Source organism: Eutrigla gurnardus, assembly GCF_963514095.1.
Source record: "Eutrigla gurnardus genome assembly, chromosome: 5".
Lineage (NCBI taxonomy): Eukaryota > Metazoa > Chordata > Actinopteri > Perciformes > Triglidae > Eutrigla > Eutrigla gurnardus.
This window is the reverse complement of record NC_139919.1, coordinates 12,301,320-12,313,631: the sequence shown is the minus strand read 5'-3', so window position 1 is coordinate 12,313,631 and position 12,312 is coordinate 12,301,320.

Here is a 12,312-nt window from a genome sequence, read left to right as displayed (position 1 = left end):
GTCTTCAGACTCAATCAGAATGGCAACCATCAGGTTGAGCCATGGAGCGAAGGAGAGGAGATGAAAGGAGAGCAGGAAAGGACGGGAAGGAAGGAATGAAGGCAGAGAGGAGGAGAAGACTGGAGGAGAGGAAAGGTTAGTGTGAACCGGGACATGCAGAGAAGGAGAGGAAGGAAAGAAGAAAATTAAAGAATGGGAATGGTAGAATGGAAGAATGTTTGTTTTTTACAGATGGGAAAAGGAAAGGGAAGATTCAGATTATACCATGTGGTCATTCTTAGTAGGAGGTGAAGGAAAGGAGAGAAGAGGTAGTGTCACTGTATCCAGGTGACTTACAGGTGAAACTGGAGAAGGAAAGGAAACAAAGGAAGAGAAAGATCCAGGTATGGTTATGAAAGGAGATGAGATGGAAGAAAGGAATGAAAGAGAAGAAAAACTGTTCATCTGTTATGTGTGATTTACAGGTGAGATCAGACTGAGCCGAGATGGACAGGTTTGATTGAACTGAGAGGGAAAGCAAAGGGAAAAGACATTTCTTTTAAATATAAACCAGAATGCATTTGAAGTAAATCATGCCCCCATCCACCCAACCCCCACCACACCAACTCTCTCTCTCTCTCTCACACACACACACACACACACACACACACACACACTGATAGTCTATATCAAGCATTTCTGCCCGTGTCCTTGGGACAGAGGATACAATGCTATCTCTGATGCCTAATCCACAGCAGCATGGGGATACTGGAAGGCTCATGACACAAATTGAACATTTCAACACGGTGTGCAGGAGTGCAAGACCCAGACTTACCCTATCAGAAATCTAAATGACGCGTCCTTTGTGCCAATTCCAGTGCACGTTCAGGAAATGGAACATGGGATTGTGGGAGACATCTATTTCATGTTCTAAACCCTTCAATGAAACTCTCACTTCTTTCATCCCCACCACCGCGACCACCACCTCCATGATAACAAAGGAGGTTCTCTGTTTGCGGAGCCGACTGTGCCTTCAGTTTGATGCACAGAGACATTAGCATTTAGATAACCCCTCTGAATATAGGATGTGAGGGAATTGAAAACAGGAACAGAATAAATACCGTGAATAATCAGAAGTTACATTGAGAATTAACGCAAGTTTGTCTTTCATCCTTCAGAATAAGAAAAGGCCGGTAACAATACGGGAAACATCTGGTATGTTTTGCTCATGTGGTCCTTTCAGACCGGAGACGCAAAACAAAACCGAGAAGGGAAACAATGAAACCAGCTTGTTGGGGTTTTTTTTATGACAACTGTGGCTGTCAAAATGAAATATAGGTAATGATGAAAGTTATATAAAACCTACAGAACGTTAAAATAGAAGATTGATATCTGCTCATCTCTGCAAGAAAGCCAATGAGTGTGTTTCTCAAAATGTCAATCTCCTGTTAGGCAAAGAATACATATCATAATAAGATCTTCAAGTCTGTGTTGACTTGTTTCTTTTTAAATATTAAACCAGAATTAGAAATGTCCCCTTAACTTAACCCAGATCTGAGACTTGATGACTTCTGGGCAAAAAGAATGTTGCATTAGGAACGCAGGAAATTGCAGCAGCAGCAGTTCCATTTTTGGCCAATTACAGTAGTCGTATAAGAATGTATTTAGCTGGTGTTTGGTTTGGTTAAAACACATTTTCCAAATCCACATCATTATGAGCTGCTGAAAGTCAAATCATTTGTATAACAGCGCAGTGGGAGTCAAAATGAATGGTTCTAAATGTGGGTCATATTCTACCTGGTGTAGCTCCTCCCCTAAGTCATGCTCCCCATAGTATCTGTTAGCTTTGTCCAATTCAAATTGGTCATTTACTGTGGGGGAAAAAAGTGAGATTGAAAGGTCATCCTACTAGATGACAATTTTATCCAGCAAAATGAATTCATATGCACCAAAATGTCAGTAAAACAGGTTAATATTCAAACCAACTGTTTGAGTGAACTCATGAGCCTCTGAGTTCTGCCCTGATTTATCACTCACCATTCTTCCCCTGTGCTCATATTATTTCCACATTCAGGCCTTTTATTTCATTTGAATCACCAATCTGAGTTTGATGAAAATGGCTGGAACCTCACTGAGATCAATCTGAGCTTTGTTTTCATGCCGAGAAAGACATGATCAAAATGTTCTCTTAAAGCGGCCTTCTGCTGATATCGGATTTTAGGATATTATTCTGCAAAAGTAGACTCAAAATATCTTCCAGCAAGATCCCAAGGCTTTTTGTTTTTACTTTTGAGTTGTAAAATAACAAAAAAAAATCCCTAAATCCCTAGAGTTATGCTTAATTAAACCCAATCTCTCAATCTCATTGTGCATTTTCTTTTGGAAACCTAAATTCACCTTTCATCCGAGCTGCGGAGAGAAAGGGAAGTGTCGGTGCTGCAGGGAGACCCCGAGGCAATCAGTATTCCAGTCACCTGCTGCACCACATAAAGAGCATGCTAGTAAGCTGTGGACAAAGACAGCCCGACACACAGCCCACCAACGCATACAGAGCCATACACACACACGTAAACACAGTCAGCCACACACATGCTTTCAAAAAAGCTTCATTGAAATAAATGGCAGCCTCTCCGGCAAGAGAACTGTCCAGCAGGTTCTTGGCTTCAGCAGCCGGTGTGTGTGTGTGTGTGTGTGTGGGGGGGGGATGATGATTAAAGCTTGACAAAAGGTTAGGAGACGTGACAACATGGCTGCAAGTCAATCAACAGGGTGCAATATGAGCACCTTTCCCAGATTCCAGGTAATGGAGAAGAGGAGAGGGTGAGGAGGTATGGAAGAGGGGGAGGATGGACGGAGATAATGGAGTGATGTTGCACAACATGATCAACTTTCAACATCCCTTTGAAGTCCAGAGTTAAAATTTACTGGCCCAGAAAAAAAAAACGAGCATTTTTGCTGGACAACATTGGTGATTAACTGGTATTAGAGGGTTTTCCTCCCTCAAGCGCTCGAATAACAACAGGTCAAATCAAGCATTTGCAAATCAGCAAACCTGTCTGGGGAGAAACTCCCTACGTTCGGAGGGCCTGTAGCGATGGCAGGTGGTAGTTAACATTTCAAAGTGTAAGCCCTCCTGAATTCCTATGATTTTTTTGGTGTGGTTGAAAGGGAACGGGAGGGGAAAATAAACAAAAAAGAAGAGCGCACACAGACAAAGACTTCACCTGAATGGGAGGTAGTGTTGTGGTGACGGAGGGAGGGAAGGAAGAGCTCAGAAGGAAGAATAATTTCGGAGCTGTCACATGCTACGGCGGGGTGCAAAAACAGCTCACTGTGTTATCACAAGGGCATTTTGTCATTGAAGCATCCACTCCTGCTAGATTTATAGTGGTTGAGTCGAGAACAAGCTATTACCATTGGTAATTGATGGCCTGTAGGTGTGTTGGTGAAAATGTGGGTGAGGGCATGTTTTCATACATATGTGTGTGTGTGTGTGTGCTCATGTTCATGCATGTATATTAACTGTATGTCAGTGTGGCTGCCTCCCCCTGCCTCAACCAACAGCAGCCTCCCCCTCCCCCACCCCTGCCTGTCAGTGGTATGGGCCTCTGATTGGGGCCCTGGGCTCAGTCGCCACGGAAACTGCACCAAAGCAAACAAAGGGGTGGAACGGAGCCGAGGGAATACGGTGACACAAAGGGGCTACCTAGCACAGTGGAAGATTTCAGGAGAGACTCACACAAAGCCGAGCCGCCCGCATAACAGCGAAGCCAAAGTAGACGTCGTCTGCTTGGTCTCATTAACGACGACGCTGGTCTTAACACTCGGAGATGAGATCTGCGGTTCGCTGCAACGATGCCTTGAGATTTCAAATTAATTCCCAGTCTTTCTCTTCCTCCCCGCTTTTGGAAGGGCTTTATTAACATATGCAAATGACAACGTCGGAGACGTGATTAGTCAAATTGCACAAATTTTCTGTGATTTTCCATGCAGCGCCTAAATGGAGCCGGTCCAAAGTCATTTCAATTCACCATTCCTTATCGCTGTGCTTTTTGTCAATCAAACTGTGGTGGCTGACTATAAAGCGATAAAGCTGTGATACCGCTTTAATTCCTGTCGAAGCTCCAGTGGCAGGCAGCGGATGATTTCACACCAGCCACAACAATAACAACAAAACAATAACGTTATTAAGATTAGCTATTGTCAATAAACATTAAACCGATTATGGCAAATTAAGCTCCAAAACCCTAGAATTATAACAAACAAAAAAATCCATTCATACGGCCTAGATGAAGGTTTTAAATATTTTCCTCATATTTCCTCAAGCAAAGGGCCGTAATGCTGGCTGATGAGAACATGGGGACATACAGGAAGTCATTGTGCTAAAGCAGGGGATTACATTTTGTTAGGGGCCTGTGGTTGGTCCTGTCCACTGAGACTCATTAAGAATGGCCTTGACATTAAGGGCCCTCTCTCTTTCAACCTGTTTGCGGCCATGATGCTGAGATCAAACGGAGTGGTATAGGTGAGGGCACTCTCAATGGCCTAAAGCTGCTCATTCATCCTTTTTAAAGACAGGAAATCAGGCTAAATGGAGGCCCGACTCCTCCTCCTCCCTGCTAAAGAGGCTTCAGAAGCTGCAGAGTTTTTGCAGTAAAGAATTTCAAGTGGCCACGGGCCTTTGAGGGGGAGTGCAGAGCCAATAAAACTCAGGATTACTTGTGTCAAAGAAACACACCTGCATTTCATACATTGTCAGTGCCCGTTTCCTAATCACAGACTGCAGGCAAGCTGCAATGAAATGCTTCTTTTACAAGAGAAACCCAAAACAACGTGATAGAATATGTTTCATGTGTTTTTACTTGTCTAGCATGCATTTTCCAGTGTTTATGCCTATGTGGTTTGGAATACCACAGATGGAAAAAAGGCTTTTTGTTTGACCGAGCTGACACATCATTGACTTTTCAGCCGAGAAGTCAGTGAGCTGTGGTTTTCATCTTGCACTTCCACTCTTCCCTGCACACCAAGGAACTTTTACTTCTACAAATAACGGGCCTTACAATGTTTGACATTGAGAAGCAATTAGTTGCACAAACAGATCCGTTTTATAGGGAATTTATAGGGAATGCAGTTGAATTCAACACACTGAGATATAGTCAGTGTTGTGGATAATAAATCAGTGTTTGTCCAATATAAGTTTAGTTGCTACCATTGCAGGTGTTTATAGACCATCTTTAGAAGTTTATGTCAATTTTAATCTCTTTAAATTCAACACAGTTCTTAGACATAATGCTCGGTGCAATTAAGTGAAAGCTGAGAGTTAAGCACACAGAAATATATGGAATCTGAAGTCCACATGTCACTGAAAGAAAGACTTCCTGATATGAGAACACAAGCCAGTGTTACAACAACAACAACAATACAAAGGTAGTGCTAAGCTCCAGCTGGTGCTGTCAGTACTGTACAATGGCTCTTTAAACGCTCCAAAAGATTGATTGCAAAAACACCACTGCATTACTATGTAAAATGTGCTTCATGCTTAATCTCAAAGCTCCTTTATCTGGATTTTTACAAAGAGAAACCAACACTGGGATCTGTTTGGAACGGGCACTTTCAAAAAGTGCAAGGCAAGGGATTGGATGAACCATGTGTCAATCAAATCTTTGACAGTTGGGAAAGACTGAAGAGCAAAAACTATTTGTTTTTCAAGCATTCAATGTCATTCTTATAACTGATAGAACAACTGCTAACTGTTCTATATGATATACCTGATGCTATTGAAGGATCTACGCTAACCTCTGCAGGAGTCGCTGTTGTTGTGATGCCTCTCCGTGCACATTTATACCACGACGGTAGCTAGCAGTAGCTCCTCCTCACAGGCCGCTGATTGAAGCCTGACGAGACTTACGTGATCCCATGATATCGTGAGATTCCAGCTGGCGTGCAAGCCAACATAATTCAGCCTCGTCATCGTCTGAACTGCAGCTACGTCATACCTCACTAAGCTGATTCCTTTATGTACAAAATGATGCAAAAGACAAGTCGGCTTCCCTTACTTACTAACTCCAAAAAAAAAGACATACATGGAATATTGTGATGCAACAAAAAAGCAGGATATTTGTCTCAACATCATACAGATTGAATAAACTGATGACAATGAATGGACACGTATATGTGATCCATAACACAGTGTGTATTAAGACGCCCTCCACGATCTCATAAAACATTTGATAGGAAGGGGTTAAAACAATCCACTAAAAACCAGGACGATGATCATAGTTTGATATATTCTCGCAGGCCAGGGTGGAAATTTAATGAATATTGTAAAATGAATTCTTGTTAAAGACAGCCATTGACCTCCACTTATCAGTGCAGGCCAGGCAGACATTTTAATGAAAGGGCATGATTGGCTCATCTTAAAAGAATAAAATGATGTTACAAACCTGCCTAACACTCTAGCAGGTCGGGAGGTAATCAGTATCCAGTATCTGGCATTAAGAGGAGCTGCACAGCCCTCATCGCTCTGTCAGCCTCTCCCTCTATCTCACTCTGTTTCCCTCCTCTCCTTCCCGCTCTCTGCCCGAGACAGATGTGTGATTGATACCAGTGGCGCTGGGTGATGTGCTGTTTCTAATTTTAACCTCGCTCGCTTGGGGACTCTCACAGCAACAGGTAAATTGGACGCCGAAGCCGGAGTCCATCTGTACCGTAAATAGGCGATGATAAATTATTTTCCACAGCAGCCGTAGATATGAATGATGTAGCATGCTGCTCACAGAGCGGCACACAATCTATCGAGCATTGTATTCATGGAGCTACAGGGAGTGCTCATACTTGGGAGCACACTTCTGCACATGCTAAAAGATATTTAAGGTGTTTTTTCCCCCTGTGGCATTCTGATGTTTTTGTGGCAGGAGCAAAATAATAAAGAGAGCAGGCAGTGCGGTTGTAGAGAGCGGGGCCTCCAACAATATGAGCGGAGAGCAGCTCCAAACACATACATTTAACTCAACCAGTGAGACTATTTCTTTCCTAAAGAAGTGCTCAAATATTTTTATAAAGCCAATGAATAAACCATCAGATCAGAGCATCACTTGATGACACTGGCTCAATAGTGAATTAAACTCTAAATAACTCCTGCAGCATGGTCGACGTGTAGCCTTGCAGCTTATACTTTCTGCACAATCAACTAAGGATTTATTTACACTCACTGCAGTGAGTTTCAGTATGAATGAAACATATCCCTCTTGTAACGCGTGAAATATTCATATCTGTAAAACACTGCCTGCAGAGCGAGGCGACCTCAAATCACAGGGACAGAAAGTGCTACCTTTTAACTCTTCACCATCTAAACATGTAATATTAGTTTTTGAGAAGAGACAATCTTTTATTTCCCGTTTTTGTTCACGTTACACAGAAGGAAACTGGGTCATTTTAATCATTTGAATCTCATAAAGTAACCAGGCCAGCAATCCACCAGCTACATGTAGGTCAGAGTCCATCTCGGCTCCCGTGTGGTTTCTGACCGCAGCTTTCCCTCGACTGTCACTCGTGATTAATCTGCTAATGTCCGCATGCAAATTCTCCAAATAGGCCTCCTCGGTGTGACTGTACAACTAATGGGTGTCAGCGGAGACCGTTTTGCCGCGTCATGCATATGTATGAGCCTGTATATTTAGCAGCCAAGTTGCGTTTGATCGCCGTGTGGAGAATGAGTGGGCTGAGATGAATGGTGGTCCAAAGCTGGGCCACATTAGCAGCTGACCACCTGCCTTTCATTCCAAGCAGAAATAACAGATGGGCCAAACAGACTGCAGCGCCCCGTTACCACAATGTAAAGTAGGGATGCAGATAGCTGAATGCTTCATTAAGCCAATACCAATGTGTAATATGACAGGAAATCGGTCACATGCAATATTTCAGGGTTGTAGTTCAAATACACCGCTGCCTCGAGGGGATTTTAGATCTTTAAACTCCATCCCAATTGCCTGTAAAAATGTGAAATGAAATACACTTAAAAATACCTTCATGCATGGGATAGTTTGTAAGTGTTAATGGGCATCACTTCACCATTACTCTCCCAAGAAAAGCAACAGCATCAATTGTATGTAAAGACGAGTTAAAAAAAGCAGATGTTTACCTGACAAGGGCCACAAGGGGTCATGTGAATTATGACTCTTGTCTGTCTGGGGCAAAGGTGGTCCTAGCATGACGTTGTTTTAGAGGCTCAAAGCCCACATAGAGGGGAGGTCGGGGTCAGGGTCACATGCTTTTGTAGACCTGACCACGGAAGACCACTGTTGGATTCTCCCTTTTCTTTCTATAGTTAACTGTATTTTGCTGTAACGAGACCATAATGAATCCCTAACTGTAATGAGACCACAACGAATCCCTAACCTGAACCAATTATTCATTTTAACCTAAGCAAGTAGTTTCCATGTGGGAACCAAATTAATCCTCAGCCCTAACAATAGCAAGTAGAGAAAACTATGAATCAACTATTCTAATGATTTTGGAAGGCACTGGCAAACAAATTATTTTTTAAATCAGATAGTGAACTGGACACCTTTTTCAAGCTGCTTGGGATGAATATCCAGATAGTGAGAATTTACCACGATACACTCTTTTCTTCCCATCCCTAGTTTCACATCTCACAGGTCTATTATGGCCTTTATTAAATGTCAAGTGTGTAGACGTAGGGGATGCTATTGGCGAACAAGTAATATAATATTAATAAGTATGTTTTCTTAGTTGTACAACCTGAACATAATTCTTTAGAGCTGTTTATATCTACATAAGGAGCAGGTCATCTCCAGGGATGTTTAAGCCCAGAGGGAACAAACCAAACTATAGGACCTATAGGACTACTGGCACTATAGGACCATTTTTTTTTCACATAGTATAGATCTCCTACACACTTGGCAGTGAGGAGAAGTTTCAGTTGGCTGCAGTTCCCAACCTCACCCCTATATGGCACTAAATCCCACAATCTGGCTCTTTAAAGTTGAATGTAGAGAGTTGACAAAACATCACACAGTGATGTCAAACAGCTCAGATAACCACTCAGTGCCTGCAGCTATTTGGCAACAATGGTAAATGTCTATCGTGAGTTGTTTCATGTACATTTCCTCAATTTAGTAAAACGCAGTCCAGAGAATTAATGAACTACCTCTATGAAATGTTAAGTTATTATTTAATAGGAAGGTAAGGCAGATTTGTTTCTATATCACCTTTCAACAATAAGGCCATTCAAAGTGCTCTACATATGACATACATAAAAATATAAAAAGAAAATGTAAAAAACATTTAATAGACGATAATAAATCACAAAATAAGACAGTAAAACTGACAGTGCCATTGTAGTGCTGTATTAATTAAAGATAATGGCACACAGAAACATATCAAGCCCTGATTTAGAAGAACTGAGACTTGGAGCGGAGCTGCAGGTTTCCGGGAGTTTGTCCAGATATGTGGAGCATAGAATGAATCATTTTGTAGAAGTACATGTCAGTGTTGTTTTGTTTTGTCTGTGTGTGATTTTGCAGTAGAGGTATAAAGATAATCCATGAGGGAACAGAATCATTTTCAACACAAAAGCATCTACACATTCATTAGCTTAAAATTAAAATTCAGCCCATATTCTCCACGCTTCTTTGCAAGTCCTCGAAACACATATAAGCTGGAGTGTATCTGGGGATGCTGGGACACATCTGGCGCTGCTGTGTGCCCGGTCTGGTATTTAGCAGACTGTACCAAAGAAGAAATCTTTCGATTAGAACTGCGAAATTGCTTCTGTCAAGACCACTTGGTCGGGGGGGCCGACATGTAGAGACAGACAACCATTCACACTCACATTCATCAATGAACCTATCCCCATCCTGCATGTCTTTGGACTGTGGGAGGAAGCCGGAGAACCCGGAGAGAACCCACGCTGACACGGGGAGAACATGCAAACTCCACACAGAAGGAACCCGAGCCGGGAATCAAACCCGGGCCACGTGATAACATATAATGGAAGAGGAAGAAAGGATACGTCGTGTGCCAGAGGACATTGTATGTCTTTGTGTTTGAACCTTTTGTCGTTTCACTGCTCTGAATCGCACAAAGCACGGTCGCCATTGGCTACTGATAATTCTGACTTACTAAATAAAAAGCATGCTCTGCTGCACAGAGTTGGGAAAAGGTCTCACATGAGAGCGGATGTAGCCTGCACAAGCCCCAATTAGTCTCTCTAAATGTTTAATAGGCACAATCGGAATGAAATCTGCCACTTGGCGTTTCAAACTGAGCTGCAGGAACAGTAACTCTGTTGGTTACCTTTACGTTATGGAGGGGAAAAAAATCCTTTGTAAAGGACTCAGGCATTCCTTTGGTAACCACTTTAATGGCCAATGCCTCCTGGTCAAGAGGTGGTCTCTGAATGGACTAATTCTGCAGGATTAGTCCTCTGTGGTGGTGATCCAGCCGGCCAAACAAATGTGACCTTACGGTGGAGAATCGGTGCACGCACAACTATACATTGACTCCATAGGAGGGGGCAGCTCAGTCAAGGGATTAGTGGGAATCAACCATTCAGGCATACCTCACCATTTTCAGATTCTTTTTCTTGACTTTGAAAGACTTGTTTAACAAAAATTACACCACAGAAGGGGGGAGACCAGTGGCAACACAGGCGTAAAATAGCAGCCAAAGGAGACGAGAGGAAATTCAAGGAAAGGTAAGCCTATAGACAGGAGAGCTAAGCAAACTCATAACATCCCCAGTTTGTGCTCCGGGGATGTGTTTTCAGTCTCCAGGGGCCTGAAAGAGAGTGCTGGGGGATAGAACCACAGAGAGGTGGACATGCTAGAGCTGGAATACACAAAACACTGGCTTCACATGTGTCAGGTGACCTTTTGTTCCCAACAGGGCTCAGTTCTGCAGGACTGCACAGCCAAATAAACAGTCAATGTTCCAGGAGGATGGCCTGGTCTGTGGGCTTAAGTAGCCTCTGACAGACGATACTCGAGGAAGGATAACGTAGCTGCAGCCATTCCTGCTCTGTGACACTGACTAAAGGACTTTACAAACAGAGGGCACGTTTTTCATGTCATTAATTTGCACCTCCGTACATTATTCAAACTAGTATACTTTCACACAGAACATGAATATTACACGCTGGGTTTTTTTTTCGCAAGGTCACTTTTTCTGAGCTTTTGCACTGAGAATAAAGGCATCAGACAATGGACATATTAAACACGTACACTATGTTGCACAACAGACTTGAGATTACAGTCTCTGTAGTCGGAAGCAACACGGCAAACATTATTACCCCTTTCAACCATGAGAAAAGCGACGCAGAATAGGTCCACGGCTTCCTTTCTTGCCTTTAACAATAAAAGCTCTAGACATATACACAATGTAACACTTAACCAAAGCATTTACCGAAAACAAAACTCAATAAAATAGCTTGCAGTATCTTAACAACAACCTAGCTTAGACCAGATGCTGCTGTGGGACAATCGATCCCACTGGTTGGTCTTCTGCCAGCAAGAATCCATCAAACCTTTTATTGAACGAGTGCTGCAACTGTTGCAAATTTGCATGGCTGCCCATAGGGATCGTTAGTGAGTTTAGTTGTCTATTCGTATCGTTTACTTGTCACGCCCCCGGTGGTTAAAGGCCTTAACACAACATGATGGTACTTCATCCTGCATCCAGTTATAAAAGACTAAACACGTTCTGGTTTACATTTCCCTGAAAAAAATCTAGCAAACAGGAAGTGCCTTTTCTGAAGCATTGTACATTTCTTGCAGTGACTAAAATGCAAGCACTTCTTTAAGGTGCTGGAGTGGAAAGGATGGGGTAGGGGGTGAATGATTGGAGGGAATGAAACAACATTGATTTTGACATCTCCTCCTGCTGCATGAATGCACATGGTAAATGCCTTCTGCATGGTTCTGTACAACTGAACAGTGCATACTGTGATTTCCCTGAGCAGCGTGCATGGGGAGAAAGAAAGTGTTTAAACAAAAACAAACCAATCAACCAATCAATAAACACAGCGGGCCCCGAGGTGCTGCTGAGCGACTCATAAACAGAACAACAATGAGGGAGATGACACAAACAGAAAAGAGCGCCTCTGTCAGAATCGCAAACATTACTAACAGAAGATCGACAGGAAGACGTCACAGAGCTGCTCTGACAGTTTGATTCCTTCTCTCTCAGTGCAGAGCAGTTATCACTACGGCAACACGCAAACGATATGAGGATGTCAAGCATTATTTGTTATATTCCACATCAGCGCTTCCACTTCTTTCTAAGACACTCGTCTACATTTCTTTACAATTTAAT